Source organism: Balaenoptera physalus (genome assembly GCF_965194825.1).
Source record: "Balaenoptera physalus genome assembly, chromosome: 1".
Lineage (NCBI taxonomy): Eukaryota > Metazoa > Chordata > Mammalia > Artiodactyla > Balaenopteridae > Balaenoptera > Balaenoptera physalus.
The window spans coordinates 129,909,552-129,935,043 of NC_138882.1; the positions used below are offsets into that span (position 1 = coordinate 129,909,552).

The 25,492-nt window shown below is 36.4% G+C and overlaps 1 protein-coding gene and 2 long non-coding RNA genes across 4 annotated transcripts in view; 2 read left to right on the plus strand and 1 right to left on the minus strand.

The window, feature by feature from the left end:
• ST6GALNAC3 (ST6 N-acetylgalactosaminide alpha-2,6-sialyltransferase 3) overlaps positions 1-25,492 on the minus strand; it is a 550,290-nt gene that overhangs the window by 221,266 nt on the left and 303,532 nt on the right. The window lies entirely within an intron of this gene.
• LOC309641494 overlaps positions 1-25,492 on the plus strand; it is a 664,930-nt gene that overhangs the window by 5,484 nt on the left and 633,954 nt on the right. The gene's annotated exons all lie outside the window — the stretch shown is intronic.
• LOC309641503 lies at positions 5,107-23,381 on the plus strand. Its single transcript, XR_014252645.1, has 3 exons — positions 5,107-7,526; positions 7,873-17,652; positions 17,967-23,381. It is a non-coding gene; the product is annotated as an uncharacterized lncRNA (long non-coding RNA).

The window sequence follows — 25,492 nt, forward strand, 5'->3', positions numbered from 1 at the left end:
GGATATTTTCTGAAGGTAGGGCTTGCTGGGTTGACCAGTAGATGGAAGGTGAGATCTGAGAGAGAGAAAGGAGTCGAGGATAACTTCAGATTTTTAGCCTAAGCAATTGGAAGCCTGGAGCTGCCTTTAACTGAGAAGGAGAAGGCTTCAGGAGAAACAGACCGGGGGAGGAAGCAGGAGCTCATTTCAAGACCTGTTAGATTTAAGGTGACTTGAACATAGACTCCTGCAGCAAATGTTATAACAAAACTACTCAAGCAGCTTTTGTTTATCTTCCTGATTACTAAAGTAATATGGGCTTGCTGTGGAAAACTTGAAAAATATAAAAAGAATTAAAACTCTCCATATTTCCACCACTCAACAACTGCTACAATGTTTTGTAGTATTTTCTTCCTTCTAGACATGTTGAGAAATACCATTTATACAATTTGGCCGCCTTGATTTTTCAATTAATTTCACATCATTAAACTTTCCCATGTTAATAAATAGCCCTTAGAGATATATTTAATGCCTGCATAATATTCCATTGTATGGATATACCATAATGTACCTATCTGCCTCTTTCTGGGCATTAGCTATTATCTGATTCTTTTCTATTACAAAAAAAATTGCTTTGATGAGCATCCTTATGCTTCCCATTGTATTCTGGATGCTAACAGTTATTACATTAATTTAACTTTACTTCTTTGAGTTCGTTTTTATGGTACACTGTAAAATACACTAGAATGACAAGGTTATTTGAGATGTCAGATTAAGAATCTCAAAAAAACTTGGGGCTTCCCTGGTGGCTCAGTGGTTGAGAATCTGCCTGCCAATGCAGGGGACACGGGTTCGAGCCCTGGTCTGGGAAGATCCCACATGCCGCGGAGCAACTAGGCCCGTGAGCCACAACTACTGAGCCTGCGCATCTGGAACCTGTGCTCTGCAACAAGAGAGGCCGCGATAGTGAGAGACCCGCGCACCGCAGTGAAGAGTGGCCCCCGCTTGCCACAACTGGAGAAAGCCCTCGCGCAGAAACGAAGACCCAACACAGCCAAAAATATAAATAAATAAATTAATTAAAAAAAAAAAACTTTACTTATGCAGCCCACAAAGGTCCATTTGTGAAGTGCCTTAAAACTCTGCTATGAAAGTGACTGTCCATCACTCCTGCTACAGTAAGATTTCCGAACTAAGGTGGGCAGCAGGTGATCCAGGCACCAGGTTAGAATAGGTCCGCTCAAAGTGGGTGAGTATATTAGGGCACTTGGAAACGGGGTTCTCTAGGTTGGTGCCATAGTGAAAACTTCACCAATGGGCGAATGGAGGCACAGGGGGGTGCCTCTGAGAATCAGGCATTGATCTGAGCCCCTTCCTCATGCACCCAGGAGCCCACAGTCTTCGGGGATGATAAGGAAGAACACAAAGTTCTTCCTGCCAGGCGATTTGCAGCTGGGCCTGACATCCATTTCACTTAGCCAAGTCCTCCAAACTCACTTAGCGTCACACAAATCAATGCCTGATTTAAATTGTGTGGGTCACATGGCACATTCCAACTTATCACCAAGATGCAGATGGTGCAGGGAGGTTAGGTTCCATTTACTGTTCCAAGAAGTTGCTTCACTGTATGATAAAAACATTTTGAGGATACGGCCTCCACACATTAAAAAAAAACCAAAAAGAAAAAAGAAAGATATAAAGAAAAAGCCTTGGATGTGTTCTAATCTACAACACGTAGCAATCTGCATTGGATTTCCAAGTCATTAAAGTGAATTAGCTGGTTCTGCTGTAACAAAGCTTAATTTAACTCATAAAAATCAGTATACTGGTTTCACTTGACAATTGTGACCTCTGAGAGTGATCAATTAAGACATCACAATCTGTTTCATGACAACATATCAGGATGCTGCAGCTGTGCAGTTTATGAGGTCAGCAGCTGACTAACAACTTGAGGGCAAACACTGGGAATAACAGCCTCTTGTCTATGTGACAAACATGTAATTGGGCAGGGTGCTACGAATGTAATGACTTTGGGGATAGGTGGTGATCTTTAAATTGCCCCTTTCTTTTATACTAATCGCTTGGCCATATTGTCACCATGGCCAGAGTGGTAAAAAACTTCTGCATGTCATACTTCTTATTCTCAGACCTGCCTAGCTGTCTGGTTTCCTGAATGAGGTGCCAGGAGACATGGCTGCATGGAGTGACTGCTCTATTTACCACTTGGTTGCAGGAACCATCTTTACAGTATGATAGGAGTGCAGGGCTAGATGAATGAAACAATCCTAATCAGAATCAGAAGCTTCAGGTAACACGAAGAGCTTGCTAAAGCACAAGGGACTCATTTATATGTTTGAAGGCACCTTCAAACTACAGTAAGCCATGATAAAAAGAAAGACGCACCTGGGCATGAATGGATGGTTTGACCCAAGAGCTGCTCTTATCTGGTTATCTCAGTTCCTTTTATTAGCTTTATCGCTGCATCTTGTGATCTCAACTTTCTTTGTTAAAACGTCCTGCTGTTTCTTGAGCTCATTTATGTTATTTGATTTGAGGCCCTTGCTTGAAAATTTATTTCATATGTGTCCACTCGCTCAGTTCTGCCTCAGTAAGCAGTTTCTTTCTAGATTGAGGCCCTGGATTTTCTGAGACCTTTGGAAAGATTTATCTGGCTCCACTTTATCAAGCCTCATCTTAACTTTCAATTCTCCTTTTCAGTTGACTTGTGCCTATTTTTTGTTTCTCTTTATTAAAAACAAACTTGACCTCTTTGTCTTTTCCTCTTGTACACTCAAAACATCAAGCCAAACACTTTGCTTGGGCTTGGGCTGTGTCTATAAACTGAGATCACCACAAATATACAGCCGACCCTGTCTAGGCAACTGTGTCACTGTTAAGAGAAAGCTCACAAATGTCAAACGCTTCCTTTTATTTGACATCTAAGACACTGATTTTTTTTCAGTGGTAACATCATTATACAGGCATACCTTGTTTTACTGTGCTTCGTTTTATTGTGCTTCATAGATATTGCGTTTTTTACAAATTGAAGGTGTGCAGCAACCCACGTTGTCATATGATGGTTAGCGTATTTTAGCAATAAAGTATTTTTTAAATTAAGGCATGTACTTGTTTAGACATAAGGCTATTGCACAGTTAATAGACTATAGTATAGTGTAAACATAACTTTTACTCGCCCTCGGAAACCAAAAAATTCGTATGACTTTACTGCAATATTCACTTTATTGCAGTGGTCTGGTACTGAACCTGCAATATCTCCAAGGTTTGCCTTATCTGATTTGGGTATTTTCTCCCTCTGCAAAATATACTGGCTCTATACCTGCATACCTGGTAATAAACAGTCAGCTTGGGGAAAGTTAAGTATTTGGTGACATCTAGTAAACAATCAAGTAATTTTTACCTAGTACCTATTCTGTGCAAGGCTCTGTTAAGGGTAAAATAATTTTAGAATTCTAATCAGTGTGAGCTTTAACCTCAGTACACAGCCTTGAGGTAGGTGGGGAAGTTTTATGATCAACTAGGGTCAATTCATAGACTATTTTAAAGGTCTAAGGCATTGCCTTGAAAAACAAGTCCTTTCTCTGCTAAAACAAATCTTGACATTTGCCTCCTTATAAGAAAAAGGACTTGATTCCTGTCTGGGATGCAGGGAGAGGATGAGAGAGGGAAGAAGCAGTGTGAGGGAGATATATAAGTATGGTGTATTATATTTATTGATATTAACATGATTGAATACATACTATGGGCCAGTCATCCTGCCCAGCACTTTATTACATTATTCCATTCAGTTCTCATAATAAATTCTTCAAAAGTTAGTTTTTATTTCCCATTATTGAGTTGAGGAAATTGAGACAAACATTATGTCCAGTGGGTACTAGATGTCTTTCAGGTTAAAAAGAGAGCACATACTATCTTTCATGAAATGCACTCACAGCACTATTAAGAAGTGGGGGATATTAAAGAAATATTTACTATTAATTTGCACTATCCCTAATATACATATAGGCAAACATCTCAAATCTCACCCAGTATCATATTAAAATTATTTATATTAAATTATAAATTAATGTTTTTAACCATGCTGGCGGCCAAGAATGTCACCAAAACAGGACAAAGTTCTTAGTTGACGAAAGTCTTCTCAGGAGTGTTACAGTTTGCATGGGGGTAAAATTAACCTCTCCTTTCTGACAATGGCATTATGATGGCATAAGAAATTATGTGGACAATTTTTTCTTAATATTTCAGTTTGAAATACGGCTGAAATTTTAGTCTAAGATAAACTAATCATGACCAATTTTATTGGCTTTAAAATGGTCCTCCACATCTTTTCACTCAATTGGCTTTTCAAACTTTTTTTCATAGCAGCAGTGAATCGTGTTTGTTTCTGAAGCATTAAATGATTACAGTCCGTGTCCGAGAAAACAAAAGGCCATGGCAGATGTTGTTATAAGCTGGTCTCCGTGGCTAAAGAGAATACCTCCCCCTGTCGGAAAGCCTCCTTGAGGCAAATGCACTCTAGAAGCCCCCAGTGGCTGCTTTCAAGTCCTTGGGAAGCAAAGTCAGCTGGAGACGCCAAGCCCTCCTCTAACTCTTTGAGTCGCTCCCCTCTCCATACGTACGAAGGTTCTAGGACACTGGCTGCCTGGGATAGTATGCTCATCCTGTAGGTCATTTTACAGGCATGCTGATTTTTATTTTTGTCTTATCAGAAGCGTGAGCATTTAGCACAGAAATGGATTCTTGTTTGCATAAACGTTGAAGAACGTAAGCGCAAGAAATCCTTGATACTATGGAGGTAAGGAGGAAGACGTGGCTCTTCTCATCTCTTTTTAAGAGTCTGTGGTATTTTAATAATTAGATTTATTTTCCTGTGTGGAAATATTATTTAGGTGGACTCTAGAAACCAATTTACCATGACATGCCCAACTGATCCTTGTCTGGTTGAAAAAAAAAAATGACCAAAACTAACAGGTCACTCACTCTGATCGGCAAGTTTCACCTTTTGTTGAGTCACAGTCACTTTTCTCTTCAAACTAGGACACATATAGTTAAAGACTTCTTTCTGTTTTTCTGCTCTAAATGTACACACACACACACACACACACACACACACACACACACACACACACAGTCACCCTCATCCAGCTAATGAGACAGCTCACTCTCCTGGCCACTTTCTCCATCCTACTCCTTACCAACCACTCTGGAAAATTCCCCTTCTCTCTTCTTTGGGTAAGAATCTGACAAACTGCCCTTTCCTTTTTGAATGATATATTGGGACAACTGCTAAGCACTTTACATTTTAATCAGTAAGAAGAATGAAATATTTAACCTTTGCTTTTTTCTCCATGAATAAGCTTATAGACAATACAATAGATAATTAAAATCTGTGAATTAAAACTTGCAAAACAGTGTGGTTTCCCCAGCAAAGAGAAATGGCCAGGTACGAAAGGTCACCTGTCAACCAGTTCTAGTTATTAAATCTCTGCATTTATCACTGAGGTGGCTCTACAGAAAACGAAGGTCAAGACATTAAATTATGAAACAGTCAGGATTAGAAAAGGTCACTAAAAATTCAAGTAAAATTTAACCAAACCTGCTAATTCTATACCCTACAAGTAAGCAGACACAGCCAGGGATGAAACACAGCACTGGACAGAGCTAATCTATCTCCCTACTTTAGCCCCATATTGAAAATGGATTTCTATTTGATGTCTTGAAGTCTAAAATGAAACTTGCTCATCTCAAATAAAAGCAGGAGCTTCGATAAATATTTCAGAACGAAAATCATGTTTGAATCGAACCAGCTTAAATTATTAAAAACATTGTTTTATACTATTCTAAGGGTTGCTTTCACTTCAACCATGAGAATGCAATTTAAAGTGTCGGCAATGGGGCACTCCTGGCACCTTAAATGCTTTACAGGACAATTAGCAACTCACCACTCACTAATTTACTACTTTAATGTTGAAACAAATGAGATCTTTGCTTTTCATCATGCAATTTGAATGAATTTGAACAAAGCAGGTTGAACAAAGCTCTGGAGACACACTCTTCGGTTTGCTGTCATTTATTCCTCTACTCTTCCTGAATGTCTTCAGAGTTTTCGTTTTAGAGGCTTCAACATGTATAATGACGCCATTGGGGAATAGATTTTGCCTTTATTCTCCTCCATGTTCTTTTGAGGTCTTTCAAGTGAAAGGTACAAAAAAGGCATTAACAATCTGGCATTGTTTTTATTGCTTGACAAAGAAAAGAATGTATTTTAATTTTTCCTGTGTTTCAGGAATGGTTAAGCAAGCTGTTTTCATCTACACTGAGTCACTTTCAGCAGACCTCTGTGAACAAAGAATTGTAAAGACTGTTCTAGAGAGAAATCAACACAGTTCAACCAAGCCAGCCTGTATATGTACTTTTTTGTCCCTCCACAAGCCAGCTTCTTTCAGTTAATGCACCTTTCAAAAGCAGTGTGTATAAATCATACACTATGAGTAACAGCACATAAAAAGATAAATTTGATAACCCACGGTTTGGCTCTGACTCTGTGGATTTGGGATATGGCATTTACCTTGATTCCTACCTGTTGGCATTACATCCAAGCATAAAACTTAACAGGGGGGTGCATAAAATTGTTAATGTCAAGAGATAATTCTACAACCAGCACCATAAAACTATGTTTCTCAGTCACCGTAGATGATGTGTTCTCTTTATTTGGAGCTTCCTTTAGAAAATGGATCTGTATAATCATGAAGGCAGGCCAAAGGAAAGCAGTTTGCTTTCTCTGAACTGGAAGGCAAACAATGAGTCTTTTCAAACCAAAAAAGAGTTTTCACCTACAGACTGAGAAAACGGGAGTAATTCATATTTCACTATCACTATCAGATCATAACAAAATTTGACTGATTTTGAGGCCAACTTACCTCTGGATTATTTTCCTCTCCCTTCAGGAAGATGAGCTCAGGACCCAGTGCTAACATACTATCCAGGTGTATCACATAAAGAGAGTAAGAGAGAAAGCTGATTTATGCTATGGTATTAGTATCTCACATGTCACTCAACTAGGGACATGGCTCTCAACTAGCTGTGCATTACAATGACCAAAGGAGCTTTTAAAAAATTATAATGGCTGGACTTCACCCCAAACTATTTGAATCAGACAACTCTTGAGGATGGTGCCTGCAAGTAAGTTTTTTTTTTAAGTTTCACACATGATTCCAATGGGCATCTAGGTTTGAGAAATATTGTCCTAGAGGAATTAGCAATGGCAAATTAGACCATAACGCCTGATAAAAAAGGATGAAAAACAAAATGGTAAATTTGGATCCCTCACGCACTAGATGCTAGTGTAGTAAATCCTTCCATTACCCCTCAAACACTGCTAGATTGGTAAGCAGCACTTAGAATTGAAATCAGTCCTAGAAGTCAGAGGTTATGAAGAACAAAGGGAAAAGGTATTGGAGGTTTGCATGTAGTACCAAGCATGAGAACTTTATTTCCACAAAGATATTGTTAATTATATAGCATTAGAGGTGTTCTTTTTTTTTTAATACAGTTTTAAATTTATTTATTTATTTATTTATTTATTTATTTATTTATTTATATTTTTGGCCGTGTTGGGTCTTCGATTCTGTGCGAGGGCTTTCTCTAGTTGCGGCAAGTGGGGGCCACTCTTCATCGCGGTGCGCGGGCCTCTCACTATCGCAGCCTCTCTTGTTGCGGAGCACAGGCTCCAGACGCGCAGGCTCAGTAGTTGTGGCTCACAGGCCTAGTTGCTCCGTGGCATGTGGGATCTTCCCAGACCAGGGCTCAAACCAGTGTCCCCTGCATTAGCAGGCAGATTCTCAAACACTGCGCCACCAGGGAAGCCCCCAAGAGGTGTTCTTTATGTTCTGGCCAGAATTTGCTTTGGAAGCAAGGAAAATCATGTTATCTTACAAATGCTCTTAATTGTCATGTAGAATTTCTGCCAGCATATAAGGCTAGTGATAAATTGAACATTCGTTGACGTTCATTCAATACAGGTTTTTTGGTTTTTTTTCATCTTGTTTTATTTTCTAGGCTGGAGGATGCTTTAGGGGGTTTGTAGTTTGAGAGGAAGGGGTTGGTGAAGAGGGAGTAATTGCAAATAGAAGAAAAGGACCCACTAATGGAGGGAGAACCCAGGAAAGATAGGAGTCAATAATTTAAGGAATATTACTAGGTCATAAAAAGAATGAAATATTGTCATTTGCAGCAACATCGATGGACCTAGAGATTATCATACTAAGTGAAGTAAGTCAGACAAAGACAAATATTACATGATATCACTAATATGTGTAATCTAAAAAATAATACAAATGTACGTATTTACAAAACAGAAACAGACTCACAGACGTAGAAAACAAATTTATGTTTACCAAAGGGGAAAAGGGTAGGGTAGGGATAAATTAGGAGTATGGGATTAACAGATACATACCACTATATATGAAATAGATAAAAAACAAGAACCTACTGTATAGCACAGGGAACTATAGTCAATATCTTGCAATAACCTATAATGGAAAAGAATCTGAAAATCCTTTTCAGAATTTTATATTTTAAATATAAATGTATTTATATTTACTTCTTTTATATTCAGATATATATATTCAGATATATATATCTGAATCACTTTGCTGTATACCTGAAACTAATACATATTTTAAATCAACTATAGTTCAATAATAAATAAGTAAATAAATAAAACTTAAGAGTACAGTTGGATGAATAGCCTTTGAAAAAGTAGAGACACCTCCTCCTCTGAGACAGGAAAAAAAGAATTAAGAATGAGGAGAAACATGTGACCTTACAAGAGTGGAATACAACTAGAGTTTACTCCAGATTCCCTTATATTTCTATAAAGCAAGTAAGGGTTAATTATTGAGAGACTTAGAGGTAAGGTTAACAGACTTCAGAAGAGACATGAACTTTTGACAAAGAGAATATTTTGAGCAAGAATCAAAAGGATTGCCAATTGTGCCACAGTTAGAATTTAGAAATTATAGACTTTTGATGAATATACTGTAAGGTTATGCATTCTTTCTCACACTGTTTAGGAGCACCGAGGCAAGGATGAAGAAAGAGTTTAGCCAGCTTGATCCAGGGCTGGAGATTGAGGCAAGTGGTGTACTGAAAATTCAAAGTTGAGAAATAACTATGGGCACTAGTAACATGAATTCTAAGCTGAAAGTGGAAGGAAATGGTAGGAAAATGAGTAAATGGAAGAGATAAGGAAACAAAAATGTCTTAGTGGGGTTATGTTCCTTCACTGGAGACAGGGAGACATATGCTTGTATTGTATATCCTAAGGGTATGCTTGTTTGGGGAATAAGGAGAAAAATGTGGCTTGCAGGCTTCAGGAAAGAAGCTGTAGTATAAGTCATTCCTTCCAGTTTGGAAATGCAAAAACCAAAGAACAGAGGATATTCAAATTCATTACCATTAAAAAGTACCATGTTCTTGGATTGAAAGAACTAATATTGTTAGATGACCATACTACCCAAGGCAATCTACAGATTCAATGCTATCTCTATTAAAATACCAATGGCATTTTTCACAGAACTAGAACAAAAAATTTTACAATTTGTATGGAAACACGAAAGACCCCAAATAGCCACAAGAATCTTGAGAAAGAAGAACAGAGCTGGAGGAATCATACCCCCTGACTTCAGAATATACCACAAAGCTACAGTCATCAAAACAGTATGGTACTGGCACAAAAACAGACACACAGATCAATGGAACAGAATAAACAGCCCAGAAATAAATTCACACACTTATGGTCAATCTATAACAAAGGAGGTAAGAATATACAATGAAGAAAAGACAGTCTCTTCAATAAGTAGTGTTGGGAAAACTGGACAGCTACATGTAAAAGAATGAAATTAGAACATTTTCTAAAACCAGATACAAAAATAAACTCAAAATAGATTAAAGACTTAAATATAGAACCAGAAACCATAAAACTCCTAGAGGAAATCATAGGCAGAACACTCTTTGACGTAAATTGTAGCAATATTTTTTTGGATCTATCTCCTAAAGCAAAGGAAATGAAAGCAAAAATTTTAAAAATGGGACCTAATTAAACTTAAAAGCTTTTGCACAGCAAAGGAAGCCATTGACAAAACAAAAAGACAACCTACTGAATGGGAAAAAATATTTGCAAATGATATAACTGATAAGGAGTTAATATATCCAACATAATATAAACAGCTCATACAACTCAACATTTTTAAAAAATCTGATTAAAAAATGGGCAGAAGACCTGAATAGATATATTTCCAAAGAGGAAATGCAGATGGCCAACAGGTACATAAAAATATGTTCAACATCACTTATCATCAGGGAAATGCAAATCAAAACCACAATGAGCTATCACCTTACATCTGTCAGAATGGCTATCATCAAAAGTCTACAAATAACAAATGCTGACAAGGATGTGGAGAAAAGGGAACTCTTGCACACTATTGGTGGGAATATAAATTGGTATAGCCACTATGGAAAACAGTATGGAGGTTTCTCAAAAAACTAAAATTAGAACTACCATATGACCCAGCAATTCCACTCCTGGGTATATATTTGAAAAAAACAAAAACTCTAATTCAAAAAGATACATGCACCCCAGTGTTCATACCAGCATTATTTACAATTGCCAAGGTATGGAAGCAACTTAAATGTCCATCAACAGATGAATGGATAAATAAGATATGGTATATCATATATCGAATGGAATATTACTCAGCCATAAAACAGAATGAAATTTTGCCAGTTGCAGCAACATGGATGGACTTGGAGGGCATTATGCCAAGTGAAATAAGTCAGACAGAGAAAGGCAAATACTGTATGATATCACTTACATGTGGTATCTAAAAAATATAACAAACTAGTGAATAAAACAAAAAATAAGTAGACTCACAGATATAGGGAACAAACTAGTGGTTACCTGTGGGGAGAAGAAAGAGGGAGGGGTAACATAGGGGTAGGGGAAAAAAAGGGTTATTATGGAATTATATGAAATCATGTATGTGAAACTGTTGAAAATTGTAAAACACTGTGGAATTTAAAGAATCATTCAATAGGAGAAAGAAAGAAAGAAAGAAAAGAAAGGAAGGAAGGAAGGAAAGAAGGAAGGAAGGAAGGAAGAAAGAAAGAAAGAAAGGAAGGAAGGAAGGAAGGAAGGAAGGAAGGAAGGAAGGAAGGAAGGAAGGAAGAAAGAAAGAAAGAAAGAAAGAAAGAAAGAAAGAAAGAAAGAAAGAAAGAAAGAAAGAAAGAAAGAAAGAAAGAAAGGAAGAAACCAGTATGAGAATATCTGCTTCAGTATGTTAACTTGCAAAATTCAGATCATCTTTCTGTGTAAGATAACTAAAATAACTGGAAAAAATATAAAAACCATCTCTTTAACACTATCCAAGACCTAACAAGATAGTGAGGAGTTGCCAGTCTGGAGAAGTCTGGAACTCAGGGAGGTACACCAACACTAAGGACTATTTTTGCCCTGGAGGCATTTGTGGCTCTGGAATAATTAGCTAAGTTCTGTTTCTGGCATTCTCCTGGGTCTAGGAGGACAGAGATCAGAATCCAGAGCCCAAAAAGGGTAAATCAATATCCACTTTGGACTATGCGGAGCCCTACATAAAGGACACCCTACATCAAGGACACAGGACAAAAATTCCAGAATTAACCACGCTCCCATAGCAACTGTTGCCGTGGGCTCTCCTAATCTAAACCAGACAGCCCCCCCACCCCATATTAGGCAAAATAATCACCATGTAGTAACCTTGTAGCATCTTGACCAATCACCTAATGCCATCCTGCCAGCAGGAATTTTCTTTGTCTTGAGGCTATAAAAGTTGGCTACTAGCCCACAAAGGGGGCCGGCTCTCCCTGGTCTATCAGGAAGTCGGCCCGCTGTATTTGAAGCGCCCCTCACTAACTCTGCTCTTTGTTCTCCATAAACTCACTCTTTTCTAAAATACTTCGTGTCTGGAAATTCTTCTTCCAACCTGTGCGCAGACATGACAGACTAGGACTCCTAAGAGGTATCCTAAGAGTAAGTTTGAAATAAACCAGTCTTGCAAAAATCTATCATCTTCTTTCACGTCAATTGGTTGGCTCTGAAAACCTCAATTTTGGAAATTACATTATGTAGTCCTAAACATCTAAATGACCTTAGACACCTGGAAAAAGCAAAGAAACTCTTCCCTGGAGGAACATAATAGCACCCTAGGCCTCAAATTATTGCTACAAATAAAATTTCAAATATATGAAAAGACAAAACACCATTAGAGAAAACCAATAGAAACAGTCCTATAGGAGCTCCACATATGGAATTACAGGGCACAGACTAAAACAGCTATGTTCACTGTGTTCAAGGAGATAAAAGCCAAGTAAAAATGTTGGCAGGGAAATGAAAACTATAAAAAGTGATGGACTGTACGTGAAAAAGAACCACTTAGAAGTTCTAGAACTGATAAATATGATACATGAAATGAAGGATTCAATGAATGTATTTAACAGCAAATTCGCTGAACAAAGAGCAAACAAAGCTAAAGACAATTAGTGAACTAGAAGACAGAAGTAACTGTTCAGAATGAAACATGAGATTTAAAAAAAAATAGGTTAAGAGACACAGAGAATACAATTTGAAGGGCTAACACAAATTTATTTGAAAGACCAGAGAAGAGGAGAGAGAGAATGGACAGAGGACAGTAGCTGAGAATTCTCCAGCACTTATAAGAATCTACAAATTCAAAAGGCTCAGCTGATGACTCCCAGGCGAAATAAATAAAAATAAATCAACATCTAAACATATCATAGTGAAGCTTCATAAAAACAAAAACAAAGAGGAAATTTTAGAATTAAAAGTACCGTAAAATAGCATATAATTTGAGAGGGAGGTAAATGGAGTTCAAATATCTTAAAGTTCTTACATTGTCATGGGAAGAGGATAAATGTGCTAAGTAACATTATACTTTCATAAACTTAGGATGTCTGGTGTTATTCCTAGGGCAGTAGTTCTCATACTTTTTGGTCTCCGGTGTCATTTACAGTCTTAAAAATTATTGAGTGTTCTAAGGATCTGTTGTTTATGTGAGCTGAATATATATCAATATTTACCATATTAGAAATAGAAAATTAAAAAAATTTACATATCCATTTATTTTTAAAAACCCAATATGTCCATTTCATATTAACCTAAATAACACACTTTTTTATGAAAAGTAATCATATTTTCCACAAAAATAGTGAAAAGAATGATATTATTTATATTTTTACAGATTTCTTTAATCTCTAGCTTAATGGAAGATAGCCAGATTCTCACATCTGTTTCTGCTTTCAATCCATTAAAACATGTTGTTTTGGCTGAAGTAGATGAAGAAAATCCAGCTTCACAAAGATATGTAGTAGGAAAAGGGAGATAATTGTGGATATTTTTATTTGAATCTATACCAAAATTTGACAAGTGGCAGTTTCTTAAAGTTTATTTGCAATATGGAATCTAAAACCATATCAATAAAATTGTCTATGTTGCATTAGAATCCATTTGTCTAGCTTGTATCTTGCATAGATCTTCAACTCATGCATGATTTTATAACATCATACACTGCTAATCTGGAAAAATATTAGTCCAACGAGTTATGCAGATATTTGAAACATTGATATTTCCAAATGTATATTTTAAACACATTTATTGATGTTACCACTGACCTCATCAGAAAAGCCTTTAAGTTTTGGAAAACCAGAAAGCTGATGGTGACAAATAGAAATTTTCCAAAATGCTAATTTTGACTTGAAACTTCAATTTTTGTCATTAGTTAAATATGTTGCCTGTTCTTTTCTTGAAGTGACAAGCTCACTTCACTCATTTTAGAAAATGTCTGCCAAATACCTAAATCTGAATATTCATAATTTGTCTGTTGGCTGTTATTTCAGTAAAAATGATGTTCAGTGAAACTTGCAACTCGTATGAAATTTTTCAAAATAAAAGAATTAGGAAGAAAAATAAATGTAAGTTGCAACATTAATAATAAAATTATATGATCACTTCAAAAGGAAAATCATATGACCATATGATCATCTCAGGAGATGCAGAAAAAGAGTTTTATAAAATTCAACATGAACTAATGATTAAAAACTCTTAGTTAAGGAAAAGTAACAGGGAGATTCCTTAATCTAGTGAAATGTTTCTACAAAACAAAAATTCTATAGCAAACATTGCACTTCACATTTAATGGTAAAATGTTGGAAACTGTCTCTTTGAAGTTGGGATTTCCACTATCACCATTGCTATGCAATATAGTACTGAGTTCCTAGCCAGTGCAGCAAATCAGGGGAAAAAATGAAACATATAAGGATTGGAAAAGAAGAAACAAAAATATAATTATTCACAGATGACATGATGGTGATGTGGTTCAGGGCAAGCCACCCAAAATATGCCACTTGGCATATTGATCATTTTGAATTAGAGTTACTTAAGAAATAGCCTGTGCAATAAGGATACTCTGACCCTCCTTTGTTCCTCTGAACGCAGGAAATAAATCTGTCACGTGGAAGGTACCCTCCCTGTACCAGAAGGTAAAGAGACATCCTTATCACCAGAGATAGAGAATTTAGGGCCAAGAAGGCTGTATAAACAAAACTTGTTACTTCTTCACTAATTTACTACCCCAAGCCCAAACTTCTTTGTCTTGTTAATTCTTCACAAATTTATTGTTCCTTTTTCTAAAAGGTATAAAAGCTGCCTGCTTTGGTCACTTCTTTGAGTCTCATATTTTTATGAGCTCCCATATCGACAAAATTAAATTTGTTTTTCTCCTGTTAATCTGTCTTAGGTCAATTTAATTATTAGGCTGGCCAAAGTACCTAGAAAGAAAGAAGGGAAAAATATCCCTCCCCTAAAATGGTATCAAATAATCCACCTATAATTTGTTATAATTTTAATTAAAGTTAGAATTGTTAGGTACAAATCAGAATGCAAATCAATTGTATTTCAATATGTCAGCAACAATAAAAAAATGTTTAAGTATATCATTTACAATGGCATCAACATATAAAATACCTAGGAATAAATATCATAAAATATGTGCAAGACCTCTGTGGAGAAAATAACAAAACTTTATTGACAAATATTTAAAAAGCTCTACATAAATGGAGGGTTATAACATGGACATGGAATAGAAAACTTAATGATGTGAAGATGTAAATTCTCCTCAAACTGGTCTATAGATTCAAGGTAATCTTAATCAAAATCCCAAAATACCACAGAATTTCTTTTCTGGAGCTTTATAAGTTGATTCTAACATTTATATGTAAATGCAAAGGGCCAAGAAAGCTAAAACACCCTTGAGGAAGAACAAGGTGGTACTGGCACAAGGACAAACAAAGAGACCCATGGAACACAGTAAAGGGCCCAAAAAGTTGTGATGAAAGCACCAAGCAGAGTAGTGGAGAAAAAAAATCAGGCTTTAAAAAAAAGTGGAGCTGGAAGAACTGGATAAACTCATGGAAGAAAGTAAATCTAGACTCTTACTTATATGCAAAAATCAGTTTCTGGTGAATTGGAAACCTGTATCTGAAAGACAACAGTAAGCTTTAAGAAAAAAATATACAGGGGAAAACTTTTATAATATCAGAATAGGAAATTTTTTCTTAAGATATAAAAGCACTAACAAGAAAGAAAAAGACTGAGAAAATAAACCATATTAAATTTAAGAATAGCTGTCCTTCAAAAGATGACATTAAGAGAGTGAAAAGGCAGGCCACAGAGATATTTATACAGTTGACCCTTGAACAACCGGTTTGAACTGCAGGGGTCCACTTGCACAGGGATTATTTTTTCGATAGTAAATACTACAGTACTATATGGTCTGCCTTTGGTTGAATCCACAGATGTGAAACCACGGATGTTGAGGAAGTATGTCTTCGGAGGGCTGACTATAAATTATATACGGATTTTCAACTGCATGGAGGATTGGTGCCCCTAACCCCCTCGTTGTTCAAGGGTCCACGGTATATATTTTCTCCCTCTCCTAGGGGGTGTGTGTGTGTGTATCCTAGAAAGAGTTAATATACAAGATATATAACAAATTCTTACAAATCAGTAATAAAAGACAGGAGACAGCCAAAGCAACAGAAAGACTGACAATATTCAATTGTTACATAAAAGAGGAAATTCAAATGGCAAATAAACGTAAGAAAAGGTGCCTATTATTAGTAACCAGAAAAATGCAAATTAAAACAATAAGATGTGTTTGCACATTTACCAGGTTGCCCGAAATTAAAATGTCTGACAATACCAAGTGTTAAAAAGAATGTACTGAAAAAAAAAAAAGAGAATGTACTGTATAGTAACTGGAAATCTCAAGCAATAACTGGTAAGAGTGTTAAGTTTATATTAACACTTTGAAAAACTGTAGCATTATCCTGTATACCTGAATATATGTATATACCCTAAGACACAGGAATTCTACTTCCTGATATATGTATCCTATAAAAGTGCATTCTTTTATGTACCAGGATTCATGTACAAGACTATTTAGAGCAGCATTGTTTATAAAACCCTTAGATTGCAAATAACACAAATTTTAATCAACACACTTGTGCAAGGGAATACTATCTAGCATTGAAAACAAATCAACAACATGGATGAATCTTAAAAACATTACAGTGAGCAAAAGCCAGATACAAAGGAACACATAGTAGAAGATTCTATTTATATAACACTCTTAGTAAGCTAAAAGTAGGATTTTTTTTAACCTGATAAGGAATATCATTCTGAAACCAAAACCAAAACCAACATCACAGTGCCCTACCAGGGTAGCAGTCACGTGTTGTAAGATGGTAGCTAAGTGGTCTTCAAAAACAGTGTTTGTAGACAAATATGTTGAGAAATGCCACATATATTCTCCATCTCTTGAAGATTGCCAATGCATATTAAACACTAAAGGCTAAGTAAAGTCATTCACTAGGGAAATCTGTCTCATTTTGCTTAATTCAGGGTTCCAGAAAATTATTTGGAAACCTCACCTCATTTTTTGGGGGGGGGTGGGTGTAGGAAACTGATTAACATCTTATGGGATAAGAGTTTGGAATATAGTTTGGAAACTCTGCACTAGATATAGTCTTGTTAGGGCTGGGAGCAAGACATGAATGCCCACTGATATCATAGTTATTTCACATTGTTCTGGAAGTTCAATAAAATAACTGAAGCCCAGAGGCAGGGTTGGGGGAGGTATTAATACTGGAACAGAGGAGAAAAATCATCATTATTTGCAAATGATATGATAATCTTCCTTGCACACACAACCAACCAAAGAAAAATGATTAGAACTAATAGCAGAATTAAAAAATGGTAGCCAGCTACAATATGAATGTACAAAATTACCAACAATACCATCAGGAAAAACAGAACTAGAATAAAAAGAACTCTAATGTACAGTAGCAACCAACATGAAAAATACCTGGGGAAAAAAACTGAATATGAAATTTGTGAATGCTCTAAGAAAAATGAGCACCTTACATAAGAATGAACTGCAATAGGCTGTCCGGATACAGAATTATAAGTGGTGTTTAAGAAAAAAACAAAACAAAACTTGAATTTCTACATCCAGGCTAAATGATTGCTGAAGTTTATTTCAGGTCTAAGATCTTTTTTTTCCCCCCCCAAAGTATTTATTTATTTATTTATGGCTGTGTTGGGTCTTCATTTCTGTGCGAGGGCCTCCTCCAGTTGTGGCAAGCGGGGGCCACTCTTCATCGCGGTGCGCGGGCCTCTCACTATCGTGGCCTCTCTTGTTGCGGAGCACAGGCTCCAGACGCGCAGGCTCAGTAATTGTGGCTCACGGGCCCAGTTGCTCCGCGGCATGTGGGATCTTCCCAGACCAGGGCTCGAACCCGTGTCCCCTGCATTGGCAGGCAGACTCTCAACCACTGCACCACCAGGGAAGCCCCAGGTCTAAGATCTTGTAATCTACTATTGGACAAGCTAAACCCTTTGAGTTATAGGAATCTGATATTAAGGTTAAATATAATATACTGGCTTTGGAGTCTCTTTTTCCTTTATTGCTATGGTAATTATAATTTGAAATCCTTTTCTTGTTTGAATAATTATTTTTAAACTATTTTAAATCTTCTTCTAGATATCATGGGTTATTGACCCAGTAAATGAAATGACTGAGCCCACAGTATTTTAATGCTTTAATGAAGTGACTTTCTAAAGTGCACAGTCCCTGTAACCATGTAAAGCATAGCAATTAGTTAAAATTGAAAATGACCACTCTTCCAGGACCCAAGATTGCAGAAACTAGACAAACTAAAGACTCCACTCAGGCTTCAGAAGATCAAACGACAACAATAAACAACTAATTACTTGCAGGATGAATGAACCAAAATGCTTTGTTGAAAATTATGGTCATCTTGGCCACATTTTTAAGAGCAGATTTCAGACTTTCTTAGCGTCTTCTCCAAAGTCTATGTAACTAGATTTTAGAACTCTCCAAGGGATCATTTTGACAAAGAGTAATTTGGGCATCTCTCAGACACCAAATAGTGTAGCAACTTTACATGTTTTAAAGCTGAAAAAAAAAATAAGGCCCTTAAGTGAAACCAGATCAGTTGTCATAAAATGTTAAAGCATAGCCAATGCAAAACGTAAACAAATTTTTAATTTTTGTTTCACTTACAAAATAGGTTTACTGACAGGCCATGGAGAGAATGGGATTCCTTCTCACCTTAAAAGAAGGAAATCTGAACCTTGCAAGAATCTTGGCTGCGTGCTGCAGCTAACATACAAATCCTCAGCACAGCTTCTTTGCCTCACTCCTGGGCTCCAGTCTGTAGCTGCAGATCTGAAACATAGGGCCTAATTAACAATCTAATGAATTAGGTAGGAATATATTATTGATCGGCCTGATCATAAAAATAAATAAATAACCTTTCAGTACCATATAATTCACTTGGTGGGGAGTAGGGAGTTGGAAATGAGGGGGTGAGGCAGAGAGGGCGAGTGTGAAAAGTCAAATAATTTTTCTAGTTCTAATTTTTATGAAAACATTTTTCGTGTGTGTGTGTGCAACTGCTGTAAACAAACAAGTGCTAATTTTAGGCAAAGTTTAGGTAAAATTTCAAAAAATGGGATTTGCTCCAATTAAGTGTTTATTTCTTGTTCGAGGAGACAAGAAGTTTATGATACCGTGGCCATATCATTTCTATACCTTTTTGGTTCCAAAAGCATATATTTGCCCACAAACCATGTTTTCCAAAATGGGTTAAACAATGAAGACATAATTTAAAATAAAAGCTATTAATACCAGGGCTTTGAAAGTTTAATATATAAACATTTATATATAAATATATATAATTTTATAGAGTAATTTCAATACCATCAACCTTCAACATTCTCTCATATTCTGCTTCTATCTCATCCAAAAGAACTTAAGTTGTTTTGGGAAAATTATAATGGAACCAGTTTCCAGCAGCATAGTAGAATAAAAACAAGCATTGGCTTTGTCATCAGACTAGTATTCAAATCCCTCTCTGCCCCTTTCTAGCTGCGTACTTTTGCAAAGATTTCTCAACTCTTGACTCTCTGTTTCTTAACTTCTGCAACTAATTTATTAGCTACCCGTGAGCAACCTCCATATTTGTCCCACGGCAAATTTGAGTAAAATTCAACACTACTCCTCATTTCCCACAAAAGAAAAACCACCCCACAGAGTATAAGTGGACAATGGAGATTTCACCGAAGATGATATGGGAATATGGAGAAAGGTTCTCCCCTTCCAAACATTCATTTCTTCCAAGCAACACACCCTAGACTCTGTATCTCTCCATTTATTTACAAAGCAGTATATTTCTCTGGGTTCCTCCAAGTTGAATGCTCACACCTACCACTCACCCAGCCCCCTAAAGACTCTCTAGTTATTAGGATACACACTTCTTAGGGGTGAGTAGAGACGCATCGATAACGAATCATGTGATTAATAAATAGAAGCACACACATACACATTTTCGAGGGGAAATAAAGGCTTTTTATTTCCTGCATTGTACCATGTGAGGATTCTCTTCAGAACTTGTAAAATCATTCTGTTCAGGCTTTGCTCTGTTATTTTTCTTAGAAGATGTTAGTAATAAAGTTAAATATGTTTCGGAAGCATTGTACACTTGTTACCTTCATTTTTTTTTCCACACAAGTCTGCTTGGTAGAAAATGTCAGATGCAGCTTAAGGACACACAGAGCGAAGGCTTCTGTGTGGGTTGGACCACGTATGTGGAGTATGAATGGTGAATAAAATCATTCTTCCATCTCATGATAAGAATAATTTCTCAGACCTGAGTTCCCCCACTGCCCCACAGAGGAAATCTAAGTAACAACTGAGATCCATTCTTAAGACTGCACTGCAAGCTTTAAAAGACGACCAAGGCCAGGAAAATTCCACTAATGCTTATTTGTCTTCTCTGAGCGACAATAAGATAGTTCCAAATCAAGCAGCATTGGGCTTTGTTTCTTAGAAACAAAAGGACAGATTACACTAAAAAAACTTCTAAGAAAATTAATTTTAAAATAGATTCCTAGCTGGGTGTTGGGAAGACTGTTCTCAAAAAAATAGGGTGTTATTTGTAGTCCTTTTTGGAACACTAGTTAGGTTTTATGCGTAGTATGGATAACCACAGATGGCAGTGAAGTGTATAATGTATGCAAAGGGGAATGGTTCCAGGCTGATATTTTTTTCCCTGGAAAACTCTCTAATATTTCCACATTAATAATGGGCCATTATCTAGAAATTGAAGCTGCTAAGTCCAGACACCATAGGACTTGTAGTTATGCTTTGAACGTGTTCTTGCAAGTATCCAGCTGCAAGTTAAATGCAGTGTAGCCTACGGCTTCCCAAGCTGAATTTTGACTTTTATTTCTAGCTAACTGACCTGTGCTCTGGTTTTTGACTGCAGCATGAGGTCAATCCGCAAAAATATCCTGGATGAATGAGAGGACATTGCCACCAAACCCTGAGTTCCAACTCTCAAGCTGGAAGTCTAACCTCTAATTTACTCTAGTTCCAGGCTGATTAGACCCATTATTTAATGAAGTCTCTCTTGGTTGTCTGTCTATCAAATTATTTGTATTCACGGAGAGAAAGTGATAAGCCAAAATGCTAATTATCCATTTTTATAAAATAAATTGTCCATGCTAAGAATAACGAGTTATTAAAATAGCACTTTCATCTGACATAATACATCTTAACAAGCTCTTTGTATCCAGGGATTTTCATTGCCGGACATCTTATCTAATAAAAAGGAAGATGTCTACTTTCTATCTATTCAGGCTTTGTTAGCATTGGTCATCAGCTTTTGAATTTGAATGCTGTTGGAAATAATGAGATTAGATGGGGACATCCAGTCTTTAAAAACAGACTTTTTTAAAAAACCTACGCTTAATGTATTGATTTATAACATCACGTGTCCAGGTACCTGGGTCTAAAATAGTGGTCCTCAACTGGGAGTGGTTTTCCTCCCTAGGTGACGTTTGGAAATGTCTGGAGAGATTTGGGGTGTGGGGTGAGGTTCTACTGGCATCTAGTGGGTAGAGGATCTTTCAATGAACAGCAAAGGTCCCCACAACAAAGAATTATCCAGCCCATAAAGTCAGTAGTGCTGAGGTGGAGAAACTCAGGTCTAAAAGAAATCAAGGAATCCTAATAAACTGTTAGGCAACAGGTCTAATGAAATTAAGCTATACAAATGCTATGAATTTAATCTTTTCTGTGTTCCAAGTTTTACTGATTTTTCACAAGAGTCTACCTTCTTAGAATAGTACTAGTTGTACTGAATGTAAGTTAAGCCCTAATTTCATAAGATCCCATGTTTACATCTCCGTCTTGTGCTTGATGAAGTAGAAAACTTTCCCTCTGATGAAAACTGGATGGAGAAAAGTATGTACTGAAGGAGAAATAGGAAAGAATAGAAAGAGGGTAAATAAGAAGAGACAGGGATGTTTGAGTGAAAGTGAGTAAAGTCAATTCCAGTGTTATGGGTCAAACATATATATTCCTCATAGCTTTGAGACTTATTTCTAAAGAATATGCAATCCTGCAAAAAGTTTTGTTAGCTAGTGAACTTACGTGCTACCAATATCATCAGCAGTACCTGCCCACATAACCCACTTTCATTTATATATAACCACGCAGCTGGAATAATTTCCATCCTGTCACAGGCTTACATCACACACTTAAAACTTGTGGCCTTTCACACACAGGGACTGCTTTAGTTCAAGAGCTGAAATAACTGTCACCACCACAACAATCTTATTAATCACTTAAAAAATTAATAGACATTTTGATAATTGGGAATAAAGTAATTTGGGTAGCATATATAATGCGCCATTTTGTTTTCTGTATGAAATTGTAGTATTCAACTTCCAAGGTAAAGTCCTAAGTTATTTTTTAATCATAAAACAACTTACAGGTTCAACCTCTTCTAGTCTTCCTAAAGGAAAAGTCAAGAGAAAACAGTTTATATTCTAGACAGGTTTCTGTTTCCTTGGCACACAAACTCCTAGCACTAGAGAGCTGTGAAGAACACAGTGGTTTGGGGTTGGCAAGCTCTGAGCATTTCAGTTCCCAGCAGCCGGGCTCCTCTGAGGCTTGCCAAAGCCACAGAGCAACACTTAGTCTTTGGAGCCAAAACCCCTTGGGAGGGAACCATCATTCTCTGTGCAAAAACTCAGTATGTGCTCCATTAGCTAAAAGGTTGATTACCAGTAGCAGAATCTTTAATAAATCTTAGCTAAGTTTTGAAATCTGAAGGATGCTGGTGTTATAGAAATTCAGTAGTCAATAAATCGATACTGTAGATGCCAGAGAGGGACAGCCATCTCTATTAGTTGACTAATGTGTTCTTGCAAGTAATAAGAGTCCCTCTTATGGCTCAGATTTAATATAATAAATTCCTTTCAAAAAATAAAAAAAAAAAAAACTTGGAGAGTAAAGATAATAATAGCTGCAGATACTGGTAGAAAGAATCATCAACATTTATTTACATGGAACATCTTATCTAAAATTCATGTATACCCAATGAAGAAATATTTGTTAGAATACAAGGTGGCTCCTCCAAAACGAAATGAAACACAGAAATAAAAGTACCGTGAAAATAATATAAATAATAAATCATTTCTATAAATAAATGAGCACAGGGAAATCTATCAAAACCCATTAAAACAGGAATTGGACATATAAGTGAGTTTGTATGTAAAGGCTGGATTAAAGGTCAGTATGATACAATGATAGGAAGTGGTAGCAGATGATTGATAGGGGAGAAAGCAAATATCCAGCTGTGTTAAATTGCTGGCTATTATAAAAAATTAAATCATATACATTCTTAATAAGTGGAGCCAAAAAGTTAGGCTGAGTGTATAAACAGTATTATGTAAAAGCAGAATACTAAATCATCTAGAAAACAAACACATTGAGATGTTTGGCATTTGATCTTATTTTCATCATTCTCTCAAAGTATGATCATTTTTTCATTTCCTCCTTGACAGATAAATTGTGTCCAGCACAAAAATCTTCCAGAAGAAAGTAATTAAAATGTGGTTGATGTGTGCCATACTTTCTTAATAGAAAACGTTTTTAAGAGGATAAATTAAAAGTGATCTCAAAGGTTAAATGTAATGAAGTGTGCCTAAGATATACAGTTATCAATTAAAAACATATTTGTGGTAATTAGCATTCAAAATAAACATGGAGATCCTGAGCTTGGGAATACACATTTCATACTCTCAAAAGGCATATAGGTCCATGAAAGTAACTGAATCCAAACACAAACGACACAAAGCAAGACACTGCCCTCTGGCATTCCTTGGAATGTCTTACGTGGCTTTAGGCTCCCAGTCATAATCAGCCAGCAACCAAATTTCTCTAAGTTTCTTGACCAGGTCATGTTCTTGCCTCAGCCTGAGAACTTGGACTATTCTGTTTCTGTTTCCCTGGAATACTTTGCCCTCCACTTCCCCTGCCATTTTTGCAGGTACCTTCTCATCATGCACCACCAAGCTTAAATGTCAGCTTCTCAAAGAAGTCTTATCCTGACCACTCATCCAGCTCAAAGTAAATCCTCCCCATTAGGTCTTTTCATAGCACACAACATTGTACCCTCAGAGACATTATCATAATTGTAGTTGTGTACTTATTAATCCATTTACTCATTTATTGTCAGTCTCTCCGGTTAGACCCTAAATTTCTTGAAGGAAGAGAACAACCCATTTGCAACTGCATCAACAGCACTAACAAACTACCTGCCCCAGAGCAGGTGTTAATAATATTTTTGAATGCATGAAAATAGATTCAGATGTACTGTAAATATCACACTCGTTATCTGCGATGTTTACTGATAGAGTGGTTTTAACACCATTACCCAAACATCAATGTTAAATAGTGTTCTGCTTTATTTGCATAGCATTTTATATTTTTCAGAACGTAAGATCTTAAAATGTTTTAAGTGCAGTGAATTCTGAGGAATCTCCAAGAATACGGAGACCTCTGGTACCATTGGGTCATACAGTTCACCAACTTCTTATTGAACTGGGAAACAATGTAAAATATACTCAGTGTATTCAGTGTCTAAACCACACAAATATATGCCTTTGTGTACATAAGCACGTGTGCACATGTGTCAAAACACACCTATAAGCAGATTCCTAGTCAGGAGCTCTGCTGGACACTGTCATGATAAAGATATGTGAGGATTTAGCCCTTGAGTTCTTTCCGCTCCTGAACTTTTCAAAAATTGCTTTTTTAACCTATATTTTACTTTAGCATCTAAGAGGTCTAATGTGAAATTTCAGATGAAGTACCATATTGAGTTAGAGGGACTGAATCTAAAACAGACTTGAATTTATAATAAAAAGGTTATGATAGCTGGAGAAGCCAGGATCACAGGATTTTTTTCTTCATTAAGCAGGTCAGTTCAAATGGGTACAACATGAAAATGGAAGAGGGGTTTGAAAGCAAGAAGAATACAAAATAACAACACAGTAGGATTATTCATCTATACATAAGACTATAAAATAATTTTAACCTTCATGTTTAAGAAAAAGGCAGATTTTAAGTGTTATTTGAAAAGAGTACAATGTGTAATATTCAATTGCAATTTTAATGATTATTAATTAGACGGTAAATTTTATAAAAGCAAGGAAATTGTTTTTTTCTTTGTATAACTCCAGCATCTAAAATAGTGTCTGACATCTAGTAGGCAATCAGTAAATATTTGTTAAATGAATAATAACAATAATAGCAACCTCTATTAACACTTTGTCAAATATTGTGCTAAACGGCTCATAAATAATTTACCAATTAACCATCACATCAACCTTAGGAGGAAGGTTTATCATTACTATTTTATAAATGAATCAAAACAATCCAAATAATTTCTCCGGGATCTGAGAGCAAAGCTAGCATTCACATCCAGGACTAGCTGACTGCAGAGT